This window comes from Lepisma saccharinum, chromosome 2 (assembly GCF_977018435.1).
Source record: "Lepisma saccharinum chromosome 2, izLepSacc3.1, whole genome shotgun sequence".
NCBI classification, from domain to species: Eukaryota; Metazoa; Arthropoda; class Insecta; order Zygentoma; family Lepismatidae; genus Lepisma; species Lepisma saccharinum.
In genome coordinates, this window is record NC_139230.1 from 63,453,716 (window position 1) to 63,468,774 (window position 15,059).

Below are 15,059 nucleotides of genomic sequence, written 5' to 3' on the forward strand. Positions count from 1 at the left end.
GCTTGTAGGAGTCAAGCAGTACTCATTTGCTTTGTTGTTCCTGTGAAAGGAATGTGGTTGTCTGTGGATGTATCATGTGTTTCAAATTGCCAAAGGTTGAGACAGCCCGAAGTATACTAATCAGTGGTGTGTCCAAGAGGGAGTCCATGGGTATCATAACCCCCCTCTCCCTTTGACCCAGTAGTCTTTAAAAAAGAACATCAAAGCCAGGAAGAGAGAGCAAAATTAGGAGTGACTGCATAAAAAAAATATTTTGCCTTTCGAAAATCCTGGGCGGGGAATCATCAGTTAAAGTGGCATGCACAGACCCTCTGATTGTAGGATTTGGGAGGGGTTTTGATGAAAGTTCAGTTATGGAAATAAAAACAATATTCTATCATTGTTTTGTTGTATTGATGTTCAAAAGGTACGAAACAGGGGCGTATGTATTTGGATCCACAGAAAATCTTTTTAGTGTAATTTTAAAGGAGAGCCGAATCTAAACAAAATTTACCACACTTGCAAATTAAAGGTGCATATATTTACACATATACAGGGTTATTACAAATGATCTTTCCGATTTCAAACTTGAATAACTCACGTTTAATAGCACTCAGATACATGAAAGTCATATCAATGGAAAGGGAAACTCAAAAAGTTTCGTATTACGTTTGGTTCACAACATCACATCACATGTCTCAATGTGAGCTCCCTGTGTCACGCGTCACACATCGAGCCTGTAGTCCAATTCCTGTCATACATGTAAGATTCGACGATCCACTAATGCAGTGGCCTCTGAGATGTGAACACGAAGATCCTGGATGGTAGGTGGTAAAGGTGGTTGATTCACTTATTGTTTGACAAAACCCCAAAGAAAAAAGTCACATGGTGTAAGGTCGGGGGAATGCAAACGTTCACTATCGTCAGCATGCCCAATCCATCTCTTTGGTAGTCTCCTATTCAGTTCACGTATGACATCTAAGTGGAGATGAGGTGGTGCCCCATCCTGTTTAAAAATTAAACTTTCGATATCCTGTTCCAGTTGTGGAAGAAGCCATTTGTAGGTACAAAATCCCAGTGATTGTGTTCTCGTCGAAAAAGAAAGGGTGATACACCTTTTCATGGCTGATAGCTCAAAAAAAAACATTCAGCTAGGGGGAGTCACGTCCATGCTTCACATAACCTCTAGGATTTTCCAGATCCCAGATCGTGACATTATTTTTGTGCACTTTGTCCGACAGGTGGAAGTTGGCTTCATCACTGAACACCAATGATTCCATGAAACAAACTGTTTCCATTTCGATTTGCATGACCTCGCAGAAAGACAGTCTCTTGGCTTTGTCTTTTGTTGTTTGGGCCTGCAACAATTGCAGATGGTAAGGATGGAAGTGCAAACGTTTGCATAAAATCTTTCACACAGTTGGTTTGCGGGCTGTCTAATTCTGTGCTGGCTGTGGTGGTGGATTTCTGTGGATTTCATACAAATCTCTCTCTCACACGCTCCACAGTTACCTCCCTTAATGGTGGACAGCCGGTTGACTTTTGCTTGCAGATGCATCCCCTTGCTTTAAAGTCAGATAAAAACTTAGGGATACTAGGCACACTGGGTGCATCTTCACCAAACGTCCTTCTATAATTACATTGCACAGTGATAACAGACTGGCAGACCTGAAATTCCAGCACACAAAAAGCCTTCCTATCTTCGTTGGCAGCCATTTTCTCTTCTATCGTCCCTAGCGACGAAATCAATAACTACGTGACAGTTGTACCAACCACTGAAACTTTTTGAGTTTCCCTTTCCATTGATATAACTTTCATGTATCTGAGTGTTATTAAATGTGAGTTATTCAAGTTTGTAATTGGAAAGATCATTTGTAATAAGACTGTATAGAAATATTGGATAGCATATGAAACTGTTGGTCCAACATACGTACACTACAGTGTTGAATTGTTTCAGTTGGTACAAGAGTTTTAAACCTCCATACCTGCATGGCAAGATTTTGCTCAACATAAGGCAATATCAGTTAATTTATGATTACGTAAACAGGTATCTCATATTACTGATCCAAATTTAGTTATTATGTACGTCTAAGAGAACAACTTGTCTTAGGAAAATCGGAAAACATTCAAGATTATCAAAGATTTGTACGCATAAGTTACGGTTCCAAGTAGAATCATAATCACTCAATCACCCAAGTTATTCTCTAGGAAGTCTATTTTCATTTGCAGATCTGTTTAGAATAAATATAACTTGCACATGTAGCTCAATATCGTACACACTGGACGCAACAGAACTAAGCGTGAAATCTTCTTCATTAAGTTTTACCCTAATATACGAATTTCCATTGATTGATAAATAAACTATATTTTACTTAGCTTTTCTGCCACTCTTGGCTGATTGTGAAGATGAGGATGTGTGATGATACTTTGAAGGGACACTCGCAAAGAACACCTATACAGGCCGGGATTCAAACCCTGAGACCTGTGCCATCATAGCATGCTGTGCTAACTACTTCTCCACGGGCATGGGCCGGATCTCTTAGAAGAAGATGATGATGAGAAAAAATGGTTGTAGCAGCAATACCATGGTGACATGATGACAGTGGGACAGCTGGTGAGATGCTCTGTGAAAATGTTGCTAACTGGAGAAAACCATGCCCCCTCACTTTGAGCACTACTTATGCTCTTTTAAGTGATAGGTAGAAAAACGAACCCTGTCCTGGATACGTTTTTGGAGTAACTGAAAATCATGTCAGCAGCTGATAGTTTTAAATAAGGCCATTACATAAAATTACATATACAAGGCACATTTCAAAAAAAAAAAAAAAAAAAGGGCTGATAATAATTTTTACTTGCGACTGGCAATACTGATGAAGCTGCACATGCATGGAAGCATGATTTAGTATTCTGTGCCTGCAACAGGTGTATATTTCTAGTGTGGAGGTGCGTCCGTGTGAGTAGCAGGTAGTTGAAATGGCTGCTGTAATAGAAAATCCCGCCAAATGCGAGGTGAGGTTGGTGATTAGATTTCTCAACACAAGAGGACTGAGTGCAGCTGACATTCATCGAGAATTGTGTGCCATTTACGTACCAACAGTAATGAGTGAAGCAAGGGTAAGACAATGGTGCCGTGCTTTTCGGGAAGGGCGTTCAAATGTTCATGATGATGAGCGAAGCGTCAGGCCTGATGTTCAGATAGACGACCTTGTGCAACGTGTTGATGAGAGAGTGCGATCCAATCGCCGTTTCACCATTACTGATCTAGGCAAGGAGTTTCCTGAAGTATCTGATAAACCATTGCACCGAATTGTAATGGACAATGTGGGTTATCGCAAACTGTGTGTAAGGTGGGTGCCAAAAATGTTGACAAACACTCCCAAGATGAATGAAATCAGCACGTGATTTTTTGGCCCTCTGGGAGAAGGATGGGGATGACTTGTTTTCTCACATAGTAACTGGAGACAAAACCTGGATATCATACGTCAGTGGTGAGTCGAAACAGCAATGCATGCAATGGTGTCACTCTGGTTCACCGAAACCAAAGAAATTCAAGCAAACACCATCACATCGCAAAATCATGGCAACCATGTTTTGGGACCAAAAAGGTGTAATCCTCATGGAATTCCTAGAACCGGGACAAACCATCACAGCAGATGTGTATTGCCATCCAAAACCGGCGAAGAGGAATTTTACGGTCTGAAATTCTGCTTATTCATGGCAACGCCCGCCCACACACAGCTAACCGTACTGTTGCGACAATTCAAAAATTCCGATGGGAACATTTTAATCACCCACCATACAGTCCCAATCATGCCCCAAGCGATTACTTTCTGTTCCTATATCTCAAAAAGTGGCTTCCTTCGCAACATTTCGATGATAGTGAAGTTCTCAAGTGATTAGTTCTCGACTGCCTAAGATCCCAGGCAGTAGATTTCTATGCAGAGTGTGTGTGTAAACTTGTTCTACAGTACCAAAAATGCTTGGAGCGTCATGGTGACTATGTAGGAAAATAGCCAGGGTATGCACTTGTATAGCATCAAAGTAAATATTTTCTTGCTTGATTTTATTCTCTGTAATAACCAATTGCACGTTTTTTTTTTTCACATCCACCTCATATTTCCCATGTTGCAAATTAATTTGTCTTGATTTTAGGGTGTCTTTTGAAGTGCCTATTTTTGTCATTTTTGTGCCCATTTGTCTTCATATTTGAGGGGTATTTAGTGCTTTTAAATCTGCACCCTAATAGTTAGAGATTATACACATTAATATTGATTGTTTTGTGGGCTCAGTTTATAAACTGAAAAGTGGACTTTTGATCTTTTCAATTTACCTTCATTTATGTCCATGGAGAATATCGACCCATTTTTTTGTATTTTTCACACATGCATATTTCTCAACATTTATCCCTTAATAATAAAGTAATGTAATTTTATCATAAATTGATTGTGTCTTAAATAAAAATGAGAACTTAGCAGTATTCCAGTGGTTTAGAGGCCAAACATGTGACACATACATAAAACATAAAATCTTTCACTGTCAAATGCGAGTAAAGCAAAGTAACAAGAGGAGAAAACATAACTGGTGATCCTGGTTTGTCTTAACAGTGCCAAGTTTAGTTTTAAAGAACTCATCTATCCACTAAGTTGTAAATACAGTGTACGAAAAATTTGATTTTGTAAGATGTCATGGATAAGATCTGGCAAGTGTAAACATTATTAGAAGTTGTTGATTGATGTGATCAATATTCTAGTAGTAAGATAGAAATCTAAAAATCAGGTTTGGCATTTTGCCAGTTTTTTTTTTGTCCCCCCAAAAAACCCCAACCCAGGTGGGAGCCCGAGGGGCAGAGCCCGGAATCAGCGGGAAATTTGGAGCCAGCAATTTTTATGAAATTTCTTGGGGTATAGCCCTGAAAAACCGACTCTCATATATCCGTCGGTACGTGTGCAATGAAACTAACATGGCCACAAGTAGAGTACAGGTGCTACAAAAGTAACATGGCTGCAAGTAGACTTCCATCTCGCAACTTAAAACTGCTACATCTCAACTTTAAACGGCTGTACAGTGATAAATACTTGTTTCCGCTCTCCTGAATTTTGTTCTTCACAATTTGAAACACACAATCTTCATAAAAGTAAAAATCATTGCGAAATCGAGGGTGTAGAATGTGACCACACACGAAATTAATTATATATATATATGAGAGAGAGAGAGGGGGGAGAGGGTGTGGGTGGGTGCGCGTGCACACTTGGATGCATCATCCTTAACGAACATAACACAATTTTGAGTAGTTGTTATGATGAACACATTAACAAGCAACACAGAAACATAACAAATCAACTTGAATTGTGCCGGAACCATTCTTTCCAGGAAAAAGAAACAATTGCAACAATAACACATTTAAGCATGTTAAAGTATATGTTCTTCAAGATGCAGTACATTTTTAGTAAATACTAGCAAATATTCCATTCTCAACTTCAGTTTATGAAACAAATTTATTTTATGAATGCAATGTTGTGCCATTTATTTCATATGCCATAAACCATTAAGTAATCCAATAATACTATGCAACACGAGGTTTTTAAATCTGGTTCAATACAGTTTGTTTACAGTTTATCACAATTGTTTTTTCCCATTATTTTTCTGAATGTTTCAAGCATAAATACCTCCATGTATTAATCATACCAAATTATATACCTTATCTTATAAGAAATATCATATACATCCTCCAAAATATCTGACTGCTATGAAAATGGCAATTCCCAATCGTCAAAACTTTGGTGACCTTCAATTTTTTCCCCAACACTCCCCAAACATGCACTATAATTCAAAATACATTATTCTTAAAAGTGTTTATTTTCTTAATCTTCAAAAATGTAGTTTAGGCCTTTTAAAGTGTCATCAGAATTTGAAATCTTCCTCAACATATGATAAATCCATTTTTTATCTACAATCTTGAAATACTTTGACCAAATGCAAATGAAAAATAAAATCATTCTCGAGGTGTATCTAGTTGTGAGTAATTTCAGCTAAAAACCTCTACATTTGTTGCAGTTATCATGGTCTTAAAATTGGTGACTTATCCCCAACCTTCCTAAAATACACACTATAAACTCAAGTCATGCTATAACATTGCTGAGACTTGTGTTTCTTCTACGAAAATATAACCTAGTCATATATGAGCATAATTTAAAGTTCTCGCAAGACATGTTAAACCATTCTGTTGTCTACTATCTATAAACTCGTTGACCATTTTTTCTCAAATACAATGTGAGACCAATCCTTCAAGTTGTCCAGCAACTGAAATGCTATGCATTTATGGCAGATATCATAAATATAACATTTTGATTTTACCACCACCCCTCTCCTAAGCTATGAAATATTATTTTAAAAGTTTTACTGCAAATTTGCGGACCAATGATATCTCTAAAATAACTGTTTAATTCCTTATACTCTGAAAATGTATTCTAGATTGTTTTGAAAGAATTAAAAAAACATCGTAGACCATAGCATAGAGACATGGGGAAACCACCACCTTGAAACAAATTGTCCAATTTTTCTCACAAGATTTCTAGCTGCAGAAATAATTATTCTACCTAAATGATTCTAAATTTACAGCTGTTATCATGGTCATTAAATATGACTCATCCCTCTCTGCCCATCCACCTTAACTCATGCTCCTCCTAAATTATGCACCATATTTAGTAATTTTATTGTCAAATTATAGTGCAAGTACATAATACTCCTGTAAGTTTCATGCACATGTGGTAATTCTGAAGATGTATGACTTACGTGGGTACAGAGCTCCTAACCATACATAAATAACATTTTACTTCAAGCAACCCAGTAGGATGAGAAATGAGACAAATCATTTAAAGAGTGTTCAGAATTAATTATGCCACAATTAACGACATTTCAATAAAATGTACTAAATCCTTCCTTGTAATGCTTAAACATGGAAAAATTTATTGTATTACTTGATCATCACAGTTGAAACTATGATGTGTCACTATGGTTTCCCCCACTAGTCCGGGACAAGTTCCCTTTCTGCAGTAAGCGGAAAATTGAAGGCATTGCCATGCCCATTGTTATCGAGGGGACAGGTGTCATTTCTGCGGTAAACGATCCATTGAGCTATTACAAACCATTATTGTCACACAGAAGGAAATGTGTAAATATTGGACTAGATGCCTTTCTGCAGTGAGTGATTCAATTGTAGAACCTCACAAGTATTTAAAGCAATAATTTACAACATTTTCTGAAAAAAACAACACATTTTGACTGGGTTTTTTGGTGGGTTTTTCTGGAAAAAAAAAATGCATGGGGAAAACTGGGCAGGGCCCACCCTGCTAAAATAGTCTGCCAATGTTTTCGATATTGTGAAACAAAACATCGCCATGTCTGCATGACAATCATATATTTAATTTTTCTATTGGCCAAAATAGTTTGTTTGGCAGTTGACAAATAAATAGGAACTCTTTAATGAACAAAATATTTCCTCAATTAGGGTATGTTACATTTCATATATAGTGTGTGTGTATGTATATATATATATAATTATTTGCATGCACCCCACATCAGTCCTTTTTATCCATGTTCCTCATTTTTTTTTAAATTTTAGGCAGTTGATTTACTTGTTGCTATTATCTGATACTGCTCAGGTCTTGTACAATATGCAGACAGGGGGAAAGGTATTGAGAATGGGATAGAAAGAAATTAATAATTCCCATTCACAAAGAACACCTGTCGATGCTGGGATTCGAACCAGAGACCATGCTAACTACTCCATATTGACAAATTTTCTTGACAGTGAAGAAAATAAACTAAATGTTTGATAATTGCAACGTTGTGTTATCTTAAAACCGAGAGACAGCAGAAGCAAATGATCTTTGTAGTCTCTTTGCTATAGCCCACTCTGTTAAACACAGGATGGAACAATGTGGTTATAGGAATTGAAACACTGATCGTGTATTATGACATATTCCTTCTGAGAAAAATGAATAATAGTTTTTTGGGGGGAGAAAATGAAATGAAAAGTTTCATGTGCCTAGATATGGGCTTTCCTTTGTGTTCTCTCATGTATTCCTTATTCATGTATCTTTATTGTTGCTATTCTAGAGAAGTATAATTGGAACGTAAAGAAGCCAAAGTACGATTTGATTGATTGTACTCCGAATTTGTGCCCCTTGTGGCTAATTCAGGAGATGGGGATGAATGATGATATGATGAAATTAATGAATGGCTACTCACAACCATCCATACCCAAGCTGGGAATCTAACCTGGGACCCCTTGCATCTTAGTGCTATGTGCTAACCACTCCGCAATGGGGGCCGGTTCAAAATACCAGAAAGAAGCAATGTACATTGGCCATCAACAAGGAAGTAATATTTTATATTCGATATCAAGAGGTGTAGTTTGTTAGACGTAAACTTTATTCTCAGATAAGCTAAAATCTACTGGACCTACAATTACAATGAGAGAAGTACTAAATTGTACCCCAGCTAGAAGTGGAATCCTTGGATTTCAAAATAACAATGTATTCACTAGAATATCGCGGAGTGTGCTTGACACAATACAGTCAACGATTCATGAATCAATGCAAAATCATTTTAGAAATTGACTGACATATTCAAAATCTTAGCACAGTACTATTGTACTTTGTTGTTCTGTCTACATAACCATGGAATTTATGGCACATCAATTTATTTTCTCCTTTTAAGAGCTTCTACCACAGATAAGGGTATATACCCATTGCGAAGCTGTCTTCAAGCTACGTTAAATGCTCCTGTCCCCGCTGTGAGATTACCATCACGATTTCCAAGAAAATGAGTGAATGTCTTTCTTTAAATCCAAACTGTCCTTCTTGCAACCAAGGCAGGGGCTTTGACAGGGTGGCGACAGACCTGGAAAACCTGGAAAACCGGGAAAAGTCAGGGAATTTGAGGTGTCAAAAAAAGTCAGGGAAATGTCAGGGAATTTCGTCTTCATTGACTTTTTTTAAAAATTTATTTATTTATTTATTTAAAGATATCGTTATGGAGCTCTTCACGGGAACAGGAAATCTCGTTCGTAAGTTTCGGCCTCAACTTTTAGGCCCCTTTTATGCGCAACACAACCACGGCGCCAGAAACCAGTGATGGCAGGAGGAGAGAGAGAGGGGGGGGTGTTCTCGGCGGGAATTTTAAATTTGAGTACTCTTGGGAGGAAAATTGTTATAACTCGTATACTATGAGAGCAATCTACTTCGGATAAGTTTTGTTTTTCAGCTAAAACATCAGAGCATGCAACCGTGTACAATTCAGAACGCCGGACCGAGTAAGGGGGCTTGGGGGCACGACCCCCGAATTTCAATTAAAAAAAACATAAAAATCTCGAGTTTGCCCCTTCTTCCTCCGCTATTTTGGGGAGAGGGTGCAAACTTTAGTATTCTTTTCAAAGCATGGACATTTCTTAAGAGAACGTAATGTGTTTCATGTTCTTGGGTGCCATACAAGTTGAATAATAAGCCAAAATGTGATTTTTTTTTTACGAAAAATAGGTAATTTGCATTTTTGGAGGTAAATTGTTATAACTCTGGCACTATGGGAGCAATCTACTTCGGATAAGTTTTGTTTTTCAGCTAGAACATCAGAGCATGCAACCGTGTACAATTCAGAACGCCGGACCGAGGAAGAGGGGCTTGGGGGGCGCAACCCCCGAATTTCAATGGAAAAAACAACAAAAATCTTTAGTTTGCCCCCTCTTATCCCGCTATTTTGGGGAGAAAGCACAAACCTTAGTATTCTCCTCAAAGAATGGACGTTTTCAAAGAGATTGAAACATGTTTAATGTTCTTGGGTGCCATACAAGTTGAATAATGAGCCAAAATGTGAAACTCTGTTCGGAAATGTGGCATGGATATATTGCGGAGAGGGGTTGAGGTAGGTCATCAATATGAATTTCCCAGGCTTGCTCCAGACCTGTTTCCACCCAAACATAAGAGTATGAAGGTCCAAAAAGCACATTCATTTCGTAATCAGCACCATGGTACCATATGGTATCATCGGGGGAGTAAAGGTTAAGCCTCTAAATATTACGTGGAAAATGCATTGAATTATCATTTTTTCTTGTCCGTATGGGAGTAGTCAACAGATGGAGGGGATAAGTGCGGGTGGCGCCATCCGATAGTTGTCGGACGTCGTTGTAAGGCATTTTGTTGGGCAAACTGAAGGAACATGGAAACAAATAGGTTCCATTGATACATACGATTTTTGTCAAATATCGCCACCCGACAAAGTATCTCACTACAACATGGTGACAGAAATTGCATGGACTGCAACATCCAACAAAAATCGAATGCATAAAGAAGAAGAGCTTTAGACTGCAAATATGCTGCTGGAATTTTATTACTCTTCTGGCTCACTTCACCTTATTTAATGTAGCAGTGCTAACGAAGGTTTTGTTTCATCCTGACGTATTACTGGTTTCGCACAAGTTAACATACGTTTACAATGACATTGCACTATTCTTAGACATCAAGAAGAATCCAACCAAACGTGATATGTATTGAATACTATCACGAAAAAGTGAAACATAAATCTGCATTGGTGAACGTTATACAAATTGGCAAGTGCATGCTCCCAACCTCAAATTTACTGCAACACTAGTATTGCAATGAACACCACTCTCTGTCTTGTCTGTTTAAACTCATGAGAGATGGTCATTAATCTCTCACTGAGTAAGGTTAATGTCCAATATTATGAAATAAAATACTAATAATAAGTACGTAAATATTTTAATATCATACTCGTATTTACTCGAATCATTCAATCATAGAATTGACTTTTCTGTGCCAGCCCTGCTAAATTTTCACTTTCCATCTACTGATTTATACGAGGGGTGGCCAAAAAGTAATTTCCAATTAGTAGGGACATTGATTTTTATTCAAATGACTTGCATTCCAAGGATTCAATATGAGAACCACGTTTCGCGCGGCAAACGTCCAGACGATAATCAAGCTCTTGTCATATCCAAAACTAGATGTCGTCATCTACGATTTCGAAGGCACTAATAATTTGCCGTTGTAATTCTGACAGGTCTTTCGGAATGGGTGGAACAACCACATTACGTGCTGAAATGTCTTTGCACCATTGTGATCGAATCAGTTCCCTCAATTTCAACACACAATCTTCCTTCTGCTTGTCACTCGCCATTTTGCTACACTAGCGATCCTGGCGGAGCCAACTGGTAATAACTAGAGCCCGGAAGTTCGGCAAAATGCCTCTTTTTATCTACTGCATATATTGATAAAATTTTTCCGGATATACGTTTTTTATGTTGTTTCGAATGTTTTTAGAAGCCTTTTCATTTTGCCTATTTTGCCTATTTGGGACCCCACTGCCTATTTTTAATTATAATGCTTTTTTTTGCCTTTTTCAATGAAATTGGACCTTTTTTTTTTTAAAAAAAAAAGTGTGTATATAAATTATTTTTCTCCCAAAAAAACGTTGTTGGCATTTATTTTTCCTGCGTTTATTATGTGAATAATTTTCGCTTTATTTAAGTAATATTGAACTCACGCATGTTTCAACATTGCTGAAGGAGAAAAGTGTGAGAGAAAAGTATTTCATGCTGAGTTAGGATATTGGCTTTCGGTTAACATTTCCTTGTGCACGATTGACTGCTGAAAACCTGTTGCAGAACATCTGCACAATTACGTCATCACGTCCAGCGTCCGTGTTAGGAGGTTATTGACAAGAAACAGCACTAATGCCCAAGGGTCTTTGCATGCATTCCAAAATCAAGTTCTCTATCCTTAGTTTAGTTCTGCACTTTGGAGGGAAACGATTGTGTAGTTGTCATCATGCCGAAATTTAGTGTGCCATTAAGTGGTAAGTTACATGGTTACGTGCGTGAATTTGGTGAAAATTGAAATGCTCTTCCCAATGTAGATTTTAACATTTTGCCAGAAATTATAGATAAAAGTAAGCGACTTCCAAATGTGCCTTTTTTTGTTTATTTTGCCTCTTTTTTTCATTTTAGTGGCTATTTTCCACATTATAAATGCCTTTTTGCCTGCCTATTTTAACGAAAATAAATGCCTGAACTTCCGGGCTCTAGTAATAATAATACGTAAATATTTTAATATCATATTTACTCGAATCATTCAATCATAAAAGCAAATCACTTTCTTCAAGAATTGACTTTTCTCTGCCATCCCTGCTAAATTTTCACTTTATATCTACTGATTTATACGAGGGGTGGCCAGAAAGTTATTTCCAATTAGTAGGGACATTGATTTTTCGCAAATGCCAACACCGTGAAAAATGGTAATTGCTGCGAAGTAATGTTTAGGAATGTGCAGTGATGTCTGGACACATTTTTCGCCCGTTTGAAATAATGCGAATTTGGCATAAAATGCAAATTGTTGGCGTTTTTAGCGATTTTTTTAAAAGAAATGTCCTAAAGCAACGAAAAATTCTATGAAATCCAACATTCTTGTCTTTTCTAGGCCATGTTTGTGTACATAGAACATGCAAGTTTTCCAACATTTTACTCAAGAGTAAACTATAGAGTTATACGTACATGGAATATTTCCGACAGCCACATTAAATCACGTATTTCCCACGATTTTTTCAACTTCTATCAAAACCATTTGCATCACAGACCAAAGTGGCAGGGTTCTAACAGGAGATCGACTGTGTATCTACCGTCACACGGGAACCACATCTTCGTATTTGTCGCACGAGATATGTTTTGAATTACCAAGCTCTGTGCGCACCATTGGCATTTGTCGAGCGAATAATAATGGAGCTCAGTCGTTAGGGCGTCTGACTACTATGCAAGAGACCCGGGTCGATTCCTTGCGGGGGAGAATCGTGATGTTTTCCACCTATTCAAACTGCTCCGGCGCCCACCCAGCATCATATGAGCTGGTACCTTGAGGAAACTTGGAGGGATAAAGATAGCCAGGAGCAGGGTGCTGATCACATTACCCCTACCTTCAGCCTTGATCAAGAAAGTGTGGGGCCCTAACTCCACACCCCTAATATACACCTTCATGGAAAAATGCAGGGGAGCACTTCACTTTTACTTCCTCAAAAATCTGTTCCAACATATCAAACTGTCACGAAAATACATAGACCATGTGACATACAATTTAAAATAGCTTAAAAGCACAATGGAAGTATGAAATGTAAGTTCTGGTATTTTTGGCAGAAAGATGTTCTAAAACAAAAACGCGAATTTTGGGAAACTTAACACTAACAAGTTAAGAAATGATAATGCCAATTTTTGGTGCCATAATATATCGGTATCTGTCACGTGAGATTGATTGATTTTAATTTTTTGGGTGCGTCGCCACTTAGTTATTATGCATCCTTCAGTATATACGGGAAAAATTCCATTATCTAAAATTCTTACCTTAAAATTTTAAAAAAAAATATATGGAAAATAACTTTCAAGATATCGAACTCTCACGAAGAGACGTAAGCCATGTGACTTACAATTTGAAACAGTAGTTTAAAAACACCATGAAGGTATAATTTCAGATATTTGCCAGAAAATGCTCTAAAATGAAAATGTGAGTTTTGGGAAAAATAACACCGTATAGTAAAAAATAAAAAAGGAGAAAATACACCAATTTTAAAAAAATAACAAAAGAGTAAGGTCCCTACCGATTAGGCATAAATAAAACAAGAATATCAGTTGTATTGAATTTGAATTTAAAATTGTGGGTGCGTCAGCACTAAGGCTATCTTGCACCCGTCACATTATACGGGGTCCAGCCCCTTATCATTGCAAATAACAACTCTATCGTTGCAACTAAAATCATAAAATATTAAAATGTTCTGACTCATTAAAAGCTGAGGCTGTAAAGGGGCACTCAGCACACATAAGGACAAAAGAACAGGACAATACAAACAAAATTATACTGGCCATAATGCCAATCGCCAGAGCCTCGTTAGTCTTCAGTCCAGGTTGTACTAACGTGGAAGTGAGGTTGACATTTGGGTGTACTACGTGGAAGGTCACCCCTTACACCCCGAATATCAGTTGTAATTTATTTCATTAGTAACATGCAGTCCTAACCTAATTTTCGGCATAATCACCACCGTTCTTCTGGCATTTGTCGTAGCATGGCACTAAATCTTTTATGCCCATGGTATATATGTGTCTGACAGCAAAAACTGGAACTATCTCTACCACAGTGTAGCTGTCAAATCCTTGCCCTGCCAGAAACCTCTTCAGTTAAACAAAGAGATGAAAGTCGGTACAGGGAGTGGTCCAAGATCTCTCACCTGAAGTGATGCAAAGGGCCCGTGTGTACTCGGCTGTATGGGGTTGTGCACATTCGATTGGCCTTCTGTGAATTGTCTGCACCATCGTCTGACCATACTATCACTCACGACGTACGGTCTGCACACCTCACACGACTGCTGGTGCCACTGTGCCTAATTCTGAGCGTGCAATGTAGGCTACATCACAGTCGGTGGGAGACTGTATGAGAGCTGCAATCTTTAACCTAGAACTGTCCTAAAACGGCTGCATTGCGACTGTACCAGATTACAGCTACATGCCACTTCTTTCTGCCTGCATGTGTGTGTGTGTCGCTCTCCGACCACTAGTGCTGCGTATAGGCACCATTGGAGCTTTGTTCAGGATGATCCTCGTATATGAACTTTCAGAAGCTTTTATTATTAGAGTTTTCCTGTTTTAATGTGTGGTTAGCTAAATCAGGTACCTATCCAATGCAATTCTATAAATTCCTTGCGTTAAATTTCTAATACCTACATACCCTTTTCATCAGCATTAATGGTATAACTGCATGTTGTCAGTTTCACAGTACTTCACTTGTATATACTGTACTGATGCAGAAATCCCACTGATAATGTAAGGAAATAATACACTTTATTTTGTTCGATTCAATTGTTTCACTTATATGCAAGAGTTAAGTTGTTTGCTTTACAGAGAAGAAGCTTTATGCATTGAAAATTGAGTCCGCACTCATGGTTCTTGCAAGCAGAGGGTTCCAAACCTCAGTGGAAATATCAACATATAATACCGAGAATGTATAAGGAGACTGATAAATTACAAATTG

General features: G+C 37.9%; 1 protein-coding gene across 1 annotated transcript in view; it reads left to right on the forward strand.

Annotated features, from left to right (window-relative positions):
* LOC145984056 (mortality factor 4-like protein 1) overlaps positions 1-15,059 on the forward strand; it is a 156,556-nt gene that overhangs the window by 130,304 nt on the left and 11,193 nt on the right. The gene's annotated exons all lie outside the window — the stretch shown is intronic.